Raw genomic sequence first — 17249 nt, forward strand, 5'->3', positions numbered from 1 at the left:
GACAGGTGCGACCGCACTGACCGTAAGTACTTGCACTCTATAGACAGAGAAACTCAGAGATTCTGAAGATGGAAAGCGATTCTGCAGTGTAAAATGTGTCCCACTGCGAATTGCTGATGTCTGATAGCATTGGTACTGACCACCACTGTACAAGGCATAATAATCCACTAGATGTCATAGCTGCATGGCATTATGGCAAAGCCTGTATGGCCTCACAAAATTATGTTAGCTAGCTCTCTGATGCTTCATCAGCATGGGAAATAGTGATGGGTGTGATGCTGAGTCACTTCTAACAGACAAGCAGTTAGACAGGATAGTCAATGAGTCCAAGGTCAAAAACCAGGAGGGTACGTCATAAACAGATGGAAGAGACAAAGATGTGGCAAGGTAATGGTCCAAGGTCAGAATACAAGGAGAATTGTGGATCAGCGCAGAAGAGGTTTAACAGATGGATGGATAGAATGCGGTCCAAGGTCAGCCAACGATAGGTCAACAAACAGAACACAAAGCATAGCTAAACTATACAATAGCAGAATGTATGTCTGGCAGAGGTCTGGGACTAACAGGCCAGTTAAATAGCCTAGCAATCACCTGGAACAATAAATACCTGGAGATAGTCAGCACCTCCCAGTCTCTGCTTGGACGGCCGAGCAGTCAATTAACAAACCAACAGCTCAGCACGCCCCTGCACCAGACTGGACAAATGAGCTTTCAATCAAAGTACTGACAGCTTCAGCATGCCCCTCTACCAGATCAGAAGCTGAGCTGTCAGTCACTGCATCCCAGAAACACTGAGGGGTGGACACCTGACACCGGGCAGTTTTGTTGGGTGGGTGTGAACTGTGAACTAAAAAACTAAGTCTCAAACTGTTTTAATTTCCATGAAATATATGAATTTCAGGAAATTTGACTCAAACTTGACCCTTTGTCTTTATGTCGACCATCAAATCTTAATATTCTAATGTATCTAATAAAAAAAGGCAAATGTTTTTTGGGATCTTGATTAAAAAATTATATTTGTTACTACTGCTTTTGTCTGAAGCATTTATGTTTTTGTGGTTACAGTCAACAAACAAGCTCTGTAGTCTCATCCTACAGTTGGTCTTTCCTTAGGATAGGTTATCATTGTCTGATTGGTGGGGGTGCGCACACCCATTGATCAACTGTTCTTAATGTCGGTTGTGGCCAGAACTGCTTAGTTACCCTGCTACACAGCTTCATTGATGGAAAAACGGCCGCAGACGGGTACTGCACATCCAATCCCTATTAACTTGAATAGATAGATGGCAAATGTGCAGTCCCTGGCCATGGCCACTATACAGTTAATTGAGCTGTGCAGGGCACCTCTGTAACTAAGCGGTTCCATAAGCTGCCGACACCGGAAATAGCTCATCAACACGGGTGCCGACATAGATGACAAATCCTAAACGTAGTCCAGGTTAACCCCTTTAATATCCTATTAACCATTCCATTGTGATTGGTTAACAGGAAATGTATAGATGGCAAAGAGTATTTTTGCATCATAAGACTAAACAAAGTTTCTTTCTATAGAGAAACAGCGTGTAAACACTTATAGGAGCTATAGAAGAAAATGATGGAACATTTCTAATCATAATTTTCTACAAAGTAGGTCACTTTTCATTTCAGTAATATTTCCTAATGACTTATTTCCTAATTAATAGTTTGGAATTGGGCCTATTTTTAATGAGAAAATAGTCAAATCTGCATAGTTCTGTTCATAAAAATTCAGGAAAATGGAACATACAAGTCAAATACACATGTGTTCTTACCGAATTCCACATGACGCATTAAGCCAAAATACTAAAGAGTGCAGAATGATTTGCCAGCCAAGATTCAAAGTGTATAACCTTATCATAAAGTTCCACAAACTGCTGATTGTTCATTAATATAAGTCTAATAAATGGAGAGGTTTTAACTATTTCTCTTTAATATTGTGATCTAGTATACCTCTTATTATCTGGCAATGCTTTTAACTCTTCTCGTCTTTTCATGCTTTGTTTTTTAAATATGCCTCATACAAAACTCATTTTTTAAGATGTGGCTACTTTTGTGCTTTATAAACTAAAATACTATCTTGTCTAGATATAAAGACCTGTCCAATACAACATGTAGAACACTGGTATGATGAGCATCATCAATAATTACACCTAAATCTATGTGCAATGGGACGTAAAGTTAGATTTATGGACAATTAAGATTCTTTCACCAGGCAACTGTAAATTGGAAAAGTCTTAAGCCTTATTTAGATTAAATAAATTATCCTCATACAGTCTCAAGAAAAAAGTCTTTCTTTAAAATTCAGATGTTTACCCCTTCAGGATCCCAGTTTTATTTATGCACTTACATTTTTTCCTCTCCTTGTTTCAAAGCATATATATTTTATATTTCTTTTCTGCAACACAGTCATATAAGGGCTTGTGGGATGAGTTGACGTTTTGAATAAAATTATTCATCTTATGATACACTGTACAGGAAAACAGAATGAAAAAATCTCCAAATATGGTAAAATTGCAAAAAGAAAACAAATTCCATTTTTTTTTTGAGTTTTGTCTTTACATTGTTCATTGTGTGGCAAAAATTATCATGCAAAATGATTCCTCATGTCAGTACAACTGCGACAATACCAAACTTGTCTAGATTTTTATTAGTTCAATGGTGAACAAAATGTGAAAATTATAAATAAAAAACTGTTTTTTTCTCTGCCACTGTGTTCTGAGACTGATAACTATTTATTTTAGGATTTGTGGAGCTGGATGACAGCTTGCTTTTTTGCTTTCAGAGATATCCTTTTTATTCATATCATGGTGTGGTTCCTGTTCACACTAAGGAGGTTCAGGTCAGGTTTTTTTTTATTATAGTTTACTATTGGAGGTTTTGACTGCCTCCTGCCTTACTCTGTGCTCCTCTCATTAACCTATTGGTAATTTTAATCAGTTCTGCTTGCCCATTTAAATTGCAGGGTCATAGCCCAGGAGAGACAGGTTTGTACATTTAATTGTAATAGCTTTAGCCTGAGAGTGGAATGTTCAGTAGGATAGGACTCATCAGAGAAGAGTCACCTTGCCATGGTTGATGGGCACACAAGAATTGGCCAATTTATGGGCTAATAACCTTCATTTTTTGTAAGTATATATTAAGAAAGCAGCTTAGATTTAATGCTTCCAGTGTTTTCCTATATCTTGGCCCTTACCAAAGTGCTGCTGTGTCTTCTTTTTATACAGTATATCATGCAGTCATTGCAGCTTGCCTCTGTTCACATTATGGAGATGCTGGACAGGTTTTGTAAAGGCAATATAAACCAAGCTGGGAAAAAGAAACATGGCCCTTTAGGCAAAACAGCAAAACTAAAGAAAACACAGTCCTTCTCTTAGTAGGGGATTAGTCCGCTCAAGGTTAGCAGTGTCCTCGGTTCAGGTCCTTTAACACATGCACAAACACTTTCCTGGAGTGCTTCCTCTTCAGATACTGCCTCCCCTGCCTTTGTAGGCCAGCTACTTAAGCCCCAGACCATGTAACTCCCCCCATCTGACTGATCACATTACTGTGATATCACACAGGACCTGTCAGCACACGGCGGTGCCGACTCTGTAGGTGGAGATAAGGTAGACATCCTCCCATCCTTTCTATGGATGTCCACATAAAAGCATGCCTATTATGCAACTTAAGTTCAGAGAATATCACTGCACACGTACAAGAAAAATAATGCTTCAGGTGAGTATTTATTTGATGCTGATAGGTGAAGCGACAATTTAAACGACGTTTTGGCCAATCATTGGCCTTTATTATATAGTCGCCTTTTCAAAAAAGCATCATGTGAAAACCAGGTAAGTAGTGTCACCGCAATGAAATATGACATATAGCCTATTGGGTCCAGTTTAGAGTCAATGCCCAGTGTAAGTGTAGGGTAGGTGACCTGATGGACGGACGGACTAGTCAGAGTGAAGAAGGAAAGGTTTGCACAGTGTAGGTAGGTGTCAGTTATTACAGTGGGGAAACAGCTAGGAAAGTGTAGTTGACGTGCAGTACCTTGGGTTGACCATTAGATGGCAGGGAGGAGTGTGAGCAAAGGACTTGACAACAGCTTAGGGCTTTAGAAACCGTTGGTCATGGGGGGCGTGGTTACAGTGACAGTTTCAAGGAACCGGGTGAGCTATAAATACTGAGGGAGGGTTCCAGAAGGTTCCAGTCCCCAAGGGGAGCTCCAGTGACAGGAGGACTGCAACAGTCTGTGCGCTGTGAGGAGAATCCAGACCAGGGGACTGAGGAGAGAGAACGTCAGGGGGGTGGTCCTGACAGGAAGAACCGCAGAAGGGACGAGGCACTGGGTGTGAGACACCGTATTTGACACGACGACTGATCAGTGGAAGCGCTGTTGGTTTAAGGGCCTAAGGCGGCCACAGTGACGGACCTGTCAGGAGCATCGACGAGTGAAGAGGGGACGGTGTGTGCATACACGTCCCTCAGTGTAACGTACGGTGTGTAAGAAGCGGCCCTGGAAAAGGAGGGCCGTGAGGTAAAGGAAGTGCGGTGTGCTTCTGAGGCCGTCAGGCGGACGGCAAGTGAGAAATAAACTTGGACTTGTTGCACCCAGAATCTGCCTCCATTGTGTCTGTTTTTATCTCTGCGAGGTAATAAGAGGGACCACCCCCCAGCTCGGCCCTCCCCACCTCTACATTTGGCGTAGTCGGCAGGATCGCCGCCACTAATACCTCATCTTCTGCAGCAGACCTGCTTCAAAGAATGGAAAAGGACTTGGACTACTCTGTTTGGATTACAATTACCTGTGGATTACAAATTACCTACCTGTGGAATACAAATGGGGAGCGCTGTGGCGGATCTGTGTGGCCAGCAGAGGATCCGAGGCGGTACCAGGTACTGTGCAGTATGGCGGTGTTGCTTCAGCGCAGAGGATAGGTCCGGGTGTTTGCAGTTGATCAGAATGGACTGGGACCCCCTCCAACTTACCCCAAAAGGAAGCAGTATGTGCCTGGAGATCGACGCTTCCATATATTGGACCCTGACAGGTGGGTGGAGAGGCCTGCTGACACCCCACCTCACAGAGGGAGTGGCACAGAAGAAAAACTTGGCTGCGGCTCTCTGATGCCATTCGAGTGCTGCCCAACGGATGGTATGAGACGCTGCGGGTGTCGGGGCATCGGCCGCCTAGAGTGGCAATGGCGGCAGGAGATGGAGCTGCACCAGAAGTCATCTGTAGAACCACGGGCAGGCAGCGGGATGCTGAGCCGGGGAGCGGAGCCTGAGCGGAGTCAGCGAGAACGGCCGCCACCAATACCAGCAGAGGACTTCTCAGCGGTGCCCCCGAGTCCGGAGGGCAGGCCCGCAGGACAGTGGAGCAAGGAACGGAGGCTGCGGGGGAAACCGCGTGATGATGGGACGGAGGCCGCAGCGCCGGGGAAGGTGAGAGTACCCCGGGCCCTACCAGTGCCTCCGCAAGCGGCCCCCACCGTTCTATCACAGCACGCGGCCCCCTGCGCACCCAAAGGCCTAGTTACATCGGGCCCTGTGGTGTATGCAGAACTGAGCGAGGCCCCCCGATCATGTCCCCGAACTACCCCGCCCAAAGTCACTAGTGCAGAGCTCACCCAAAGAAGACGCTGCTGCGCTTCCCCTGCTAATAGCAGCTGCATCATTGAAATCCGCCGTTACTCCGGCTCCGTTGGAAGTAGTGGATGCAGCCTGTTCTGAGGCCGCGGTTATGCCGCTGCTGGAGTCGGCTGCGGCCGACTTAGAGGGCCCTGTGATTCCGGCCCCCGAGGACCCGGTTGTCCCCATTTGCCACCTGACCCCAGCGGCTGCTGGGCCGCAGAAATCTTCGGCCGTTTCTGTCTTGTGGTCTTTTTCAGTGGAGTCCCGACCACCGGACTCCAGGGCCCGTGCTGTTCCCTCCGTGTGGGTAGCGGAGGTGATCAGGAAGAAGGCCCGGGAGCAGGAAGTGTGGAACCTGCTCCACACTCAAGGAGAGGCCGTCATGGAAAAGAAGAGGACTTGAATGGACACCCTCAGTATCCCCGGGGGCTCCACGGCTGTGGGGTCCCTCACTACTAGCCACTGCGTAGTGAAGTAGACTGTCGAGAGTTCGGTGCACTGTAGTGCAGGTTCTGAAGAACAGTTCTAGTTTAAAAAAAAAAAATGTTTGATGTGCTGAGTTTATTTTTAGTATGTTCCTCTTACAGGATGTTATTTGCTGATTTGAAACTTGACAGAATGGGGATACGGAGAAGTGGAGGAGTGTTCAGGTCCAAGGAAGGGGGGAGAAAGAAGACTTGCAATGTTTTTTTTGTTATATGTTGGTTTTAGAAGCAAAAGAAAATGAAAAAAAAAAAATATAAAAATGGGTACTTGTGCTATTATAAAGTTGTTTTATGTATAATATGCCAAAGTAAAATGCAACAGGTCCGGGTAAGGGAAGGTCTGCGGGACCAAAGGAAAGTGTGAGATCCGGTAGGGATCTAAGAGTTGAGGAGGACTGGGAGACAAGGACGCCGACCATGACATGTTATTGAAAGAAAAGAAAATGAGTTGGAAGACGTGAGGAAGACAGCCGTCCTAGGTCAGGTCCCCAACACCACGGACACCCCTGAAGGAGGAAGGCGGGCGCTGGTAATGATCTGGAAGGTAAGAGACCTCGATCATGGCGTACCGAATAGTGGAAGGTGACAGTAGGGGAGAGTAGGGGAAGGTACATGCCATAGAGAGAATATGGGTGTACCCAGCCCAATTTGAAAGACGTTGTCATGTGGCGTGCGCGCTGGTGAGTAGCAGTAGGCTGCTCAGAGCATAGTGCTCCCAGTATGGTTCGGCCCCCGCAGATAGTGGGTTTGGCTCAACAGCTGGTCCGACAACAGAATGTAGGTGTAGCTTCAGAACAACGAAGGCAGGGATGACGATTGTCGAGGACGACAGTGGATAAAGGAAGGGGGAGTGTAGGGAAGGTGATCTGACGGACAGACGGACTAGTCAGAGTGAAGAAGGAAAGGTTTGCACAGTGTAGGTAGGTGTCAGTTATTACAGTGGGGAAACAGCTAGTAAAAGTGTAGTGGACGTGCAGTACCTTGGGTTGACCATTAGATGGCAGGAAGGAGTGTGAGCAAAGGACTTGACAATAGCTTAGGGCTTTAGAAACCGTTGGTCATGGGGGGCGTGGTTACAGTGACAGTTTCAAGGAACCGGGTGAGCTATAAATACTGAGGGAGGTTTCCAGAAGGTTCCAGTCCCCAAGGGGAGCTCCAGTGACAGGAGGACTGCGACAGTCTGTGCGCTTTGAGGAGAATCCAGACCAGGGGGACTGAGGAGAGAGAACGTCAGGGGGGTGGTCCTGACAGGAAGAACCGCAGAAGGGACGAGGCACTGGGTGTGAGACACCGTATTTGACACGACAACTGATCAGTGGAAGCGCTGTTGGTTTAAGGGCCTAAGGCGGCCACAGTGACGGACCTGTCAGGAGCATCGACGAGTGAAGAGGGGACGGTGTGTGCATACACGTCCCTCAGTGTAACGTACAGTGTGTAAGAAGCGGCCCTGGAAAAGGAGGGCCGTGAGGTAAAGGAAGTGCGGTGTGCTTCTGAGGCCGTCAGGCGGACGGCAAGTGAGAAATAAACTTGGACTTGTTGCACCCAGAATCTGCCTCCATCGTGTCTCTGTTTTTATCTCTGCGCAGTAAGAAGAGGGACCACCCCCCCCCAGCTCGGCCCTCCCCACCTCTACATAAGCAATGAGTTCAGGGGAAGCCAGTCTCCAGGGAGTATGGGATTGATTCATTAGTGGCACAGTGGAGTAGGCAGACACTTCTGTGTCCCTGCAGTGAATGGAGAAGTATCTGCCTACTCCACTGTGCCACTAATGAATCAAGCCCATACTCCCTGGAGACCGGCTCCCCTTGAACTCATTGCTTACACTAGGCATTGACTCTAAACTGGACCCAATTGGCTCTATGTCATATTTCATTGCGGTGACACTACTTACCTGGTTTTCACATGATGCTTTTTTGAAAAGGCGACTATATGATAAAGGCCAATGATTGGCCGAAATGTCGTTTAAATTATCGCTTCACCTATCAGCATCAAATAAATACTCACCTGAAGCATTATTTTTCTTGTACGTGTGCAGTGATTTTCTCTGAACTTATGCTTATGGGACCTCGGGTTCCTTTCACTAGCACCGTTTTGCAAAAAGTCGAGTGCTAACCATTTTTTTCTTCCTACATTATGCAACTTAGTTTAACCCTCACAACACTTGGTGTGCTGGAGGAAAAACTCTGGGTTTTATATCACTGATGCCATTAGGAGCAGTGAAACATTTCTCCCCTCCAGTACTTTATCAGTGACTTTGGCACAAAATACAGCTACAGTCATGGCCAAAAGTATTGACACCCCTGCAATTCTGTCAGATAATACTCAGTTTCTTCCTGAAAATGATTGCAAGCACAAATTCTTTGGTATTATTATCTTCATTTAATTTGTCTTAAATGAAAAAAACACAAAAAGAATTATCCTAAAGCCAAATTGGATATAATTCCACACCAAACATAACAAAGAGGGTGGACAAAAGTATTGGCATTGTTCGAAAAATCATGTGATGCATCTCTAATTTGTGTAATTAACAGCACCTATAACTTACCTGTGGCACCTAACAGGTGTTGGCAATAACTAAATCACACTTGCAGCCAGTTGACATGGATTAAAGTTGACTCAACCTCTGTCTTGTGTCCTTGTGTGTACCACATTGAGCATGGAGAAAAGAAAGAAGACCAAAGAACTGTCTGAGGACTTGAGAAACCAAATTGTGAGGAAGCATGAGCAATCTCAAGGCTACAAGTCCATCTCCAAAGACCTGAATGTTCCTGTGTCTACCGTGCGCAGTGTCATCAAGAAGTTTAAAGCCCATGGCACTGTGGCTAACCTCCCTAGATGTGGCCGGAAAAGAAAAATTGACAAGAGATTTCAACGCAAGATTGTGCGGATGTTGGATAAAGAACCTCCACTAACATCCAAACAAGTTCAAGCTGCCCTGCAGTCCGAGGGTACAACGGTGTCAACCCGTACTATCCGTCGGCATCTGAATGAAAAGGGACTGTATGGTAGGAGACCCAGGAAGACTCCACTTCTTACCCCGAGACATAAAAAAGCCAGGCTGGAGTTTGCCAAAACTTACCTGAAAAAGCCTAAAACATTTTGGAAGAATGTTCTTTGGTCAGATGAGACAAAAGTAGAGCTTTTAGGGCAAAAGCATCAACATAGAGTTTACTGGAGAAAAAAGAGGCATTCAAAGAAAAGTACATGGTCCCTACAGTCAAACATGGCGGAGGTTCCCTGATGTTTAGGGGTTGCTTTGCTGCCTCTGGCACTGGACTGCTTGACCGTGTGCATGGCATTATGAAGTCAGAAGACTACCAACAAATTTTGCAGCATAATTTAGGGCCCAGTGTGAGAAAGCTGGGTCTACCTCAGAGGTCATGGGTCTTCCAGCAGGACAACAACCCAAAACACACTTCAAAAAGCACTAGAATATGGTTTGAGAGAAAGCACTGGAGACTTCTAAGGTGGCCAGCAATGAGTCCAGACCTGAATCCCATAGAACACCTGTGGAGAGATCTAAAAATGGCAGTTTGGAGAAGGCACCCTTCAAATATCATGGACCTGGAGTAGTTTGCCAAAGAAGAATGGTCTAAAATTCCAGCAGAGCATTGTAAGAAACTCATTGATGGTTACCGGAAGCGGTTGGTCGCAGTTATTTTGGCTAAAGGTTGTGCAACCAAGTATTAGGCTGAGGGTGCCAATACTTTTGTCCGGCCCATTTTTGGAGTTTTGTGTGAAATGATCAATGTTTTGCTTTTTGCTTCATTCTCTTTTGCATTTTTTCATTTAAGACAAATTAAATGAAGATAATAATACCAAAGAATTTGTGTTTGCAATCATTTTCAGGAAGAAACTGAATATTATCTGACAGAATTGCAGGGGTGTCAATACTTTTGGCCATGACTGTATATATATATTTTTTTCACTGTATTTTTTCTGTCCCTCATGAGACTTGAACATGCAATTGTTTGATTGTTTATACTATGTACTGCAATTACACAATATTTCAATTTATAGAAAAATGAGGATCCTCTTCTAAATCTCAGCAAGTACTAGATGCTGCAGTTATAGGCAGATTCCATCTATACAATACATCCATCAGCAGCATATGAAGCAGGATCCGATCCTGATCAGGCTTCATCATTTCCTTAGAAATCCATGACAAAAATGTGCACTGTAGTTTGCTAAGGAGTCAATGTATTAATATAAACACATATAGGTAATTACGAACAGCGCCTAATATGCATAAATTATATGTAAACTGCTGGTCATGTTTCTTTTATTGAAAAATCTCTTTGAAATGATAAAATAGCCACTACTGTCCTGAAGAGATACACATTTTAGCATCGCCTTATCAGATACATAGCTGTCTTCGTCTGCAATTTTACACATGGCAATGCTTGCTATATCCCATAGTATTCTCATGAATTCTCAAAAAACTTAGGAAACACAGCTCTGACAAGTGAAACTGCTTTCATACTGCATTTTACAGCGTCTGGAGGACACATCTGTCTGGAAGATTTTCCTGATGTGTACCTCCGACAGATACCTCTGGCTGAAGCTACAGAATAGGAATCTGTCTCCCATTTAAAAAAAAAAAAAAGTATTTTGCGTGCACTACCTGTTTTTACAAGATGCCTCTGTAAAATAGTGCAGCAGACTATGCTATTCCATGCAGAAGAAAAATGATTTACCATCATATAATAGCCTGACGACTGAATGACAGTCAATGAGTATATTTCATGTATCCACCAGGAACCTTCTTACTACATACAGGCAATGGATGCTGCAAAAGCCATTGGGAAGCTAAGAAATAAAGATCTATCTGATGTTCTTGTGTTCTTATCTAGGCTGCTTTTACACTTACGATGTTTTTGCGGGCCGATTTTGTGGCCACAATAGAATCGGCCCGCGAAAATTCCAAGGTGCGCCGTGTGCCATACGGCCGTGGGGGCTGTATTAGCGGCCATGATAAAAGATCGAGCTTGCTCAATCATTTTTACTGCCTATGGACAGGTCCCTTATTGTAAATCAATGGGGCCGCAAAAACAAACGGAAGTTTGCTTTTGCGGTGCACCGTGACTTCCAGATAAGCGGAACGCCGTTTTTTTCCCAATACTATTTCAATAGAAAAGAAAAAAAAACAGCGAGAATGTCGCAGTCTAAAAGATAACCTTTAATCCAATAGGTTAAGACATGAATGGCACAGGATAGCCGGGCATAGGAAAAAACATGTCAAAAACAGATGACGCATTTCGACTTAGCAGTCTTCATCAAGATCTGGGGGTTTTTTCGCTGTTTTTTTTCTTTTCTCTTCAAGTACGTTTGCTTTATGGAACCATGCTGAGTGCCAGCTGTCTAATGAAGACTTCACAGAAGGGTGAGCTGACTACAATCTTGTTGTTTCTTTATACTATTTCAATAGTACTATTGTACAATAGTACTATTTCAATAGTATTGGAAAAATAAAAAACGGTAATCCGCAAGCTATTTTGCAGCCCGTTATTGCGGTGGACCGTAAAAATTGCGGCGATACGACCTGCAAAAACGGACCGCAATAACGGGCCGTAAAAACAGCTGTAAGTGTAAAAGTAGCCTTAAAGGAATCACTAGATATTTTTTAAATATTATAGCAATTACAGAACCACAGGTTGGATATCACTACTGAGGAACATTTTATATACAGCAACTATTGGTGGGCACTAGAAATTGGCGAATTTATCAAGCAGAATTGAAGTCTACTAAACTTTTGCAAAAATCCATATTCTTCAGAAGAATTTTTGTAATTTGCTCCACACAAATTTTTGTGTATATATTTGTGCTTCTTCAAATACTTTGTTATACCATACCTGATGAAGAGATCCCAGAAGTCTCAAAAGCTTGCTTTGTAGCATCATTTATTTTATTTTTGTTAGCCATTAACCCCTTACCGACATCTGGCGTAATAGTACGCGATGTTGGTATCAATCCCTTTGATGTGGGCTCCGGCGGTGAGCCCACATCTTTTCCAGGACATGTCAGGTGTTTTGAATATAGAAAATAAATTAATTCTGAGGTTATCTTATTATAATAAGAAGGGCTAAAACATATGGAAATGTTTACCCTTGCCTTCATACAGCTGCCCTGACCTAACAAAATTCTACTACAGACAGCAATGTCCTCAGACCTCATAGAAATCAAATGGGAATCTGTGGTATTCACTTGTGTTTCTGCTAAGGGTTCCGTTGTCACTTTCATGGAATACCAATTGCAGTAACCAACAATGCATACAATCATGCATTCCCAAGAATTTAACACATTAAGACAACATTGATTATTAGACAAGGGTTGTATTTTTGTTCATCATCTTTCATAATGTGTATTCATATACAGTATTAAAGATATCACTTGTACCATTTCTACCTTATCAATAGTGAACAAATGGTACAGGACTTGTACTCCAGAAGTTTTAAACATTTTTCAACTTGATGTTATAAAGAGAAAAAAAGATCAAACATTCTATTAAAACTGAGTTAAGGCTAACATATTGTATTATATTTTAACCATTACACTAGCAAGTATCGCAGTGTAAATAAGACATGTTAATAAAATATGTGTATAAATGTTTGAATGGCTATAAATAATTAATTCTAAGCAATGTGTAACAACAAGTTCAACATTTTAACCAGCTGGTTTACATGTGTCTATTGCAAACTCCCCATTGAGCAGCAAATCCCTGGCATTGACAATAAAATAAACATAAAATCATCTATGAACCTTAGCGGCACAGTCTCATCTTATGAAAAGTGTATGGTAAGTTACACAGAAGAAAAATAAGCAAGTCTGGAATTGACTTGTGTTTTTTTATCTGCTGTCATTTCCCTGCAATGAGAGCTTTTATTATAACTTTTTGTACAACTTTTTGCCAGAACGATCAATCACCAATAACTACAGTCCAGGCTCAAAAGTGGACTATCTCCAGCACATGAGTTTCAATTTAGCAGTTAGTCACTCACCTCCCCTCCTTCTCAGATCCTGACAGTGCTGCTTTTATCAGTCCTGCAAAATCACCAGACCCCCACCCTCACATATTCCAGAGCTGCTCTTCTAATTACTGGTCTCACTTTCACAGTTATGTGCATGATCAAAGGTCATGTTATGTCTATATGCAAATATAAAAAAAGTCAGGTAGCACTCCAAATAAAGAGTACAAAAAAGTGGGGGTACCTTTATTGACCAATCTCACATGCAACTTTTCATCTCCAGAATAAACAGTAATGAGCCTTTCAAAGACTTGAGAAATACTGACTACTTCTTTTTCTGGAGCCAAAATGCTCATTTGAGATGGGTCAATAAAAGTACACACATTTTGTACACTTTATTTAGAGTGCTATTTGCATTTTATATATTTCATATAGTGGTGCTTAGATCAGTGTCCATTGGCTTGCAATACAGATAAGATCTTTTTAAATTAGAATTTGCCAACTTTGTCATCATTTTCCCAAAAAAGTCAATTTGCAGCTAATAAATCTCAATACTAGAAAGCTTGTAATTGCTCAGAAAAAACACAAGGGACACAGGAGAAAGAGGGAGAGAATCCAGCTGGCAATAAAAGTTTACAATTTATAGACTATAGAAAGAGAGAGGACCCTGCAGACCATAAGAGCTAACAATATACAGGAAAGAGAGAAAGGACACTGCTAATTTGAAGAGCTTTCTCTACAGGGGAGAAAAAGAGAGGATCCTTGCTGACCATAACAGCTATACATAAAAAAGAAAAAGACAACATGGTTAACCATAAGAGCTCACACTCTACTGTAGGAAAAAATTTAACCATTGACTGGAAATGTAAAAGGACTCTGCCATACAAACTGTTAGGCGCCGGGTTCCTGCAGCTGCACAGCAGGAATCCAGAGCCATGCATCCAGTGGTCTCCCATTCCTTTCCAACCGCTCAGGGAACTGCACAGCAATCTTGGTGATCCAGGCTCCCTGCTCAGACCAGCTCTCTTGGGCTGGATGTTGCTGCCACTTCTGGACCAGCAATGGTAGCGTAACCTGCTTTGCAGGAAACCACTCCAGAGGCTAAGTCCTCTTGCCGCGCTACTGGGCATGCCCACGAGATGATCTCCCAGTGGAGATCAGGGGTCACATGCTCAGGTCTTTCTCCTGATCTGATTGGCCCATCTCAGAGGTCTGGAAGGTCCCGGAAGCGCATGGCTATAAAAGGCCCGCATTGCCGCTCAGTCATGCGCTAGTATAGACTATACTTGCTATGTGTGAATGGTGACGGATGTATAATTCTGGTGACTGACTCATTTGAAACCCCTTCCCTCTGATATTACATATGTGGTTAGGGTATTAGAGTTATAGTCAGCGCCAGTCAGTGGCAACCAATGCGCCACATTGCACACCGCACCGCTACACTAGCGTCCGATAGTGTTATGCCTCACAGCACTGTCGTACAGTAGCAGTAGTTACCACAGCGCTGCAGTTAGCAGCACTTACCGGCGTCCGCGGTAGCGACGCCGTACGCATGGTAGGTCAAGACGGACACCGACCTCTGCCTTGGAGCCGTGTCCTGTGACCATATACCATGTGTGCAAGCCAGCTGAGACCTGTGAAGCTAACAGGCTCGGCGTTTATGCTTTATTTATACTAAAGCGCCTCTGTGAGTTTAACAGAGTCCGTGCTGCGCACCCGGGTGACGTTTAACCCCAGTGTAGTATACCGCCATATAGCGAGTCTGCCATTACTCAGGAACGATTGTTACAACTACTGCACGGTGGACCCCGGGCGGCGAATGCACTTCCTATTATTTATATTTTGTGCGTTCCACCGTCCCTAACACAAACTATGCTCTACTAGGAACTGCTGATTTGTGATGGCTCAGCAGGAGATGACATAGGCAGAAGATGGCCTTTGTGTAACAACAATTCAGTGACAGACCTAATGTGTCATAAAGCATAAACACAGCAGTAGATCAAAGTTACTGAATTATAACTGTTACTCAAGGAGGTATGCCCACTTCAAAGTAACAAGGAAGTGACTTTTTTACTCCTTCCTGACATATGACATGTCCCTGCCTTTGTTGTGGGTTCAAATCCCGGGCCAACATCTTTCACAGCAGATGATAGCTCTTTTCGCCGCTGTTATCCTGCTAAGTTCCACTGTCAATTTCTGACAGTGGCATTTAACACGTGCCTACAGAAGCACATGTTATTCCACGCTCCTATGACGTGATTATGGGACACTGATGGTTTGTCATGACAGCCGGGGTTCTGCTAAAGATGCCCTTGCCTGTCATTATGATGTTCTTTCGAAAGCCAGCCAATGATTGGTATTCATAGGAGATTGTGATTTTACCACTACATAGCAGTTCTGAATCACTGCTATGTATAACATAAGCGACCAGGTGCTCACAGCTTCAAGTCCTATTAAATGCAGTAAAAAGTGAAAAAAAAGGTTTTAAAAATAGGAAAAGATTAAAAAAAAAGCACAAAAGTTCAAATCACCCCTCTTTTTCCCCATTAAAAATAAAATAATTAAAAAAAGATACACACAACTTATACTTTACTGACCGGGGATAATCATATTGACAGGTCAGTTTTACCATATAGTGAACAATTGTGCAATTGCACTTTTTTTGTACAATTTCAGTGCACTTAGAATTTTTTTCCCATTTTTCAGTACACTATGTGGTAGAATAAATGGTGTTATTCAAAAATAGAACTCAACCAGCAAAAAACAAGCACTTGTGAGGCTATATTGAAGGGAAAAAAATTGGCTCTTGAAGAAGGGGAGGAAAAAAACTAAGGGGCTAAAGGACATCTTCTCCAAACAAAAATGGACACATATTCATGATTGAGTGATTTGCCTAAAGACAGAAGAAGTTTCTGTTGCTAAATCTCTACATGCTAACTTCTTTATGGGCATATTGTACTGGATTTACTCGCTTATATAGTGCCATTAAGTCCGCTGAACTTCACTGTCCTCATCATTTTCACTGATCCCTTTGCGTCTCACAATCTAAACACACTATTGTATGTGGACTCTGGAAGGAGCCCCATGCAAATAAAGGTGTAACATGCAAACACCTTGCAGATGTTGTAATTGGTGAGGTTTGAAACCAGGACCCCAGTTAAGCATTTATATAGTATACATCTATATACTGGTGCAATGTGCCTACAAAGAAGAAGATCATGTAGCCAGAGAAAAATTTCCTTTTTGAGGTAGTACAGCCTGTAACTTATAATGAAGACAACTGACTGAAATGATAGTGATTGCCAGTTCTAAGTCTCAGGTGGACCAGCCTATTTATTTATATAGTTATTTAATTTATTCATCTTTAACATGGATTGAAAAAAAACATAAAGTAACCCCCACAAATATTAAAAAATAAGATTTTGTTTCTTAGAAATACATTTTAATAATTTATTAAAGGGATTGTCCTTGTTTGGGGAAAAAATATGCAGGCACTCTGTGTGACTGCAGTCTTCTGAATTGTGTGAATGTGCAGTGTGCACTCTGTCACATTTCCCAAGTATTGCCAGTGTGAGCAGACAGTGAATGACTGCGTGCATGCAATTTGCAAATTTTCAGTCATAGGTTGACTTGATGAATTTGGCTTCTCTCCATAGAAGTTAATGGAGAGAAACCGGATTAGTTTATTTGTGATGTGATGTGATTATTACTATGAAAATCACATGCATTCAGTCACGCGACCGCCTGCTCACATTGGCAATATCAGACAATTAGAGATGAAAGAACCTGAACTTAAAAGGTGCGGGGTCCATACCGGACAGTTAATATCCAGTGCTAATGCCTAATATGGACTTCTACCAGACATCAGTTGCATTGCTTGGTGTTCCAGTGGAAGTTCTAGAGGGGAGAGAGAAAAATAGAGAGAGAATTTTCCTGTTCAAAAGTCAGGGTCATCTTTGTTTTAAATGGGTTTGAGTTCTGGTTCAAATTTCGGTACAGTTCTGGTACCTGAACTGAACTTTGGAATAAAGTTAGGGTCAGGTACCAGAACCCGAACATCCATGGGTCTGCTCACCCCTGCAGACAATACCAGTGATTCAAAACAATGATTTAACAATCTGCAGTTACATAGTGTGCCTGCAGATATCAGATAGTCAGTGTCCGGGACCTG

The 17249-nt window shown here is 42.9% G+C and overlaps 1 protein-coding gene across 1 annotated transcript in view; it reads right to left on the reverse strand.

Moving 5' to 3' along the window:
* Positions 1–17249, reverse strand: part of MGAT4C (MGAT4 family member C) — a 325261-nt gene that overhangs the window by 189489 nt on the left and 118523 nt on the right. The window lies entirely within an intron of this gene.

The sequence above is a fragment of the Dendrobates tinctorius genome, unplaced genomic scaffold (genome assembly GCF_039654945.1).
Source record: "Dendrobates tinctorius isolate UK_male_01 unplaced genomic scaffold, ASM3965494v1 ptg000241l, whole genome shotgun sequence".
NCBI lineage: Eukaryota > Metazoa > Chordata > Amphibia > Anura > Dendrobatidae > Dendrobates > Dendrobates tinctorius.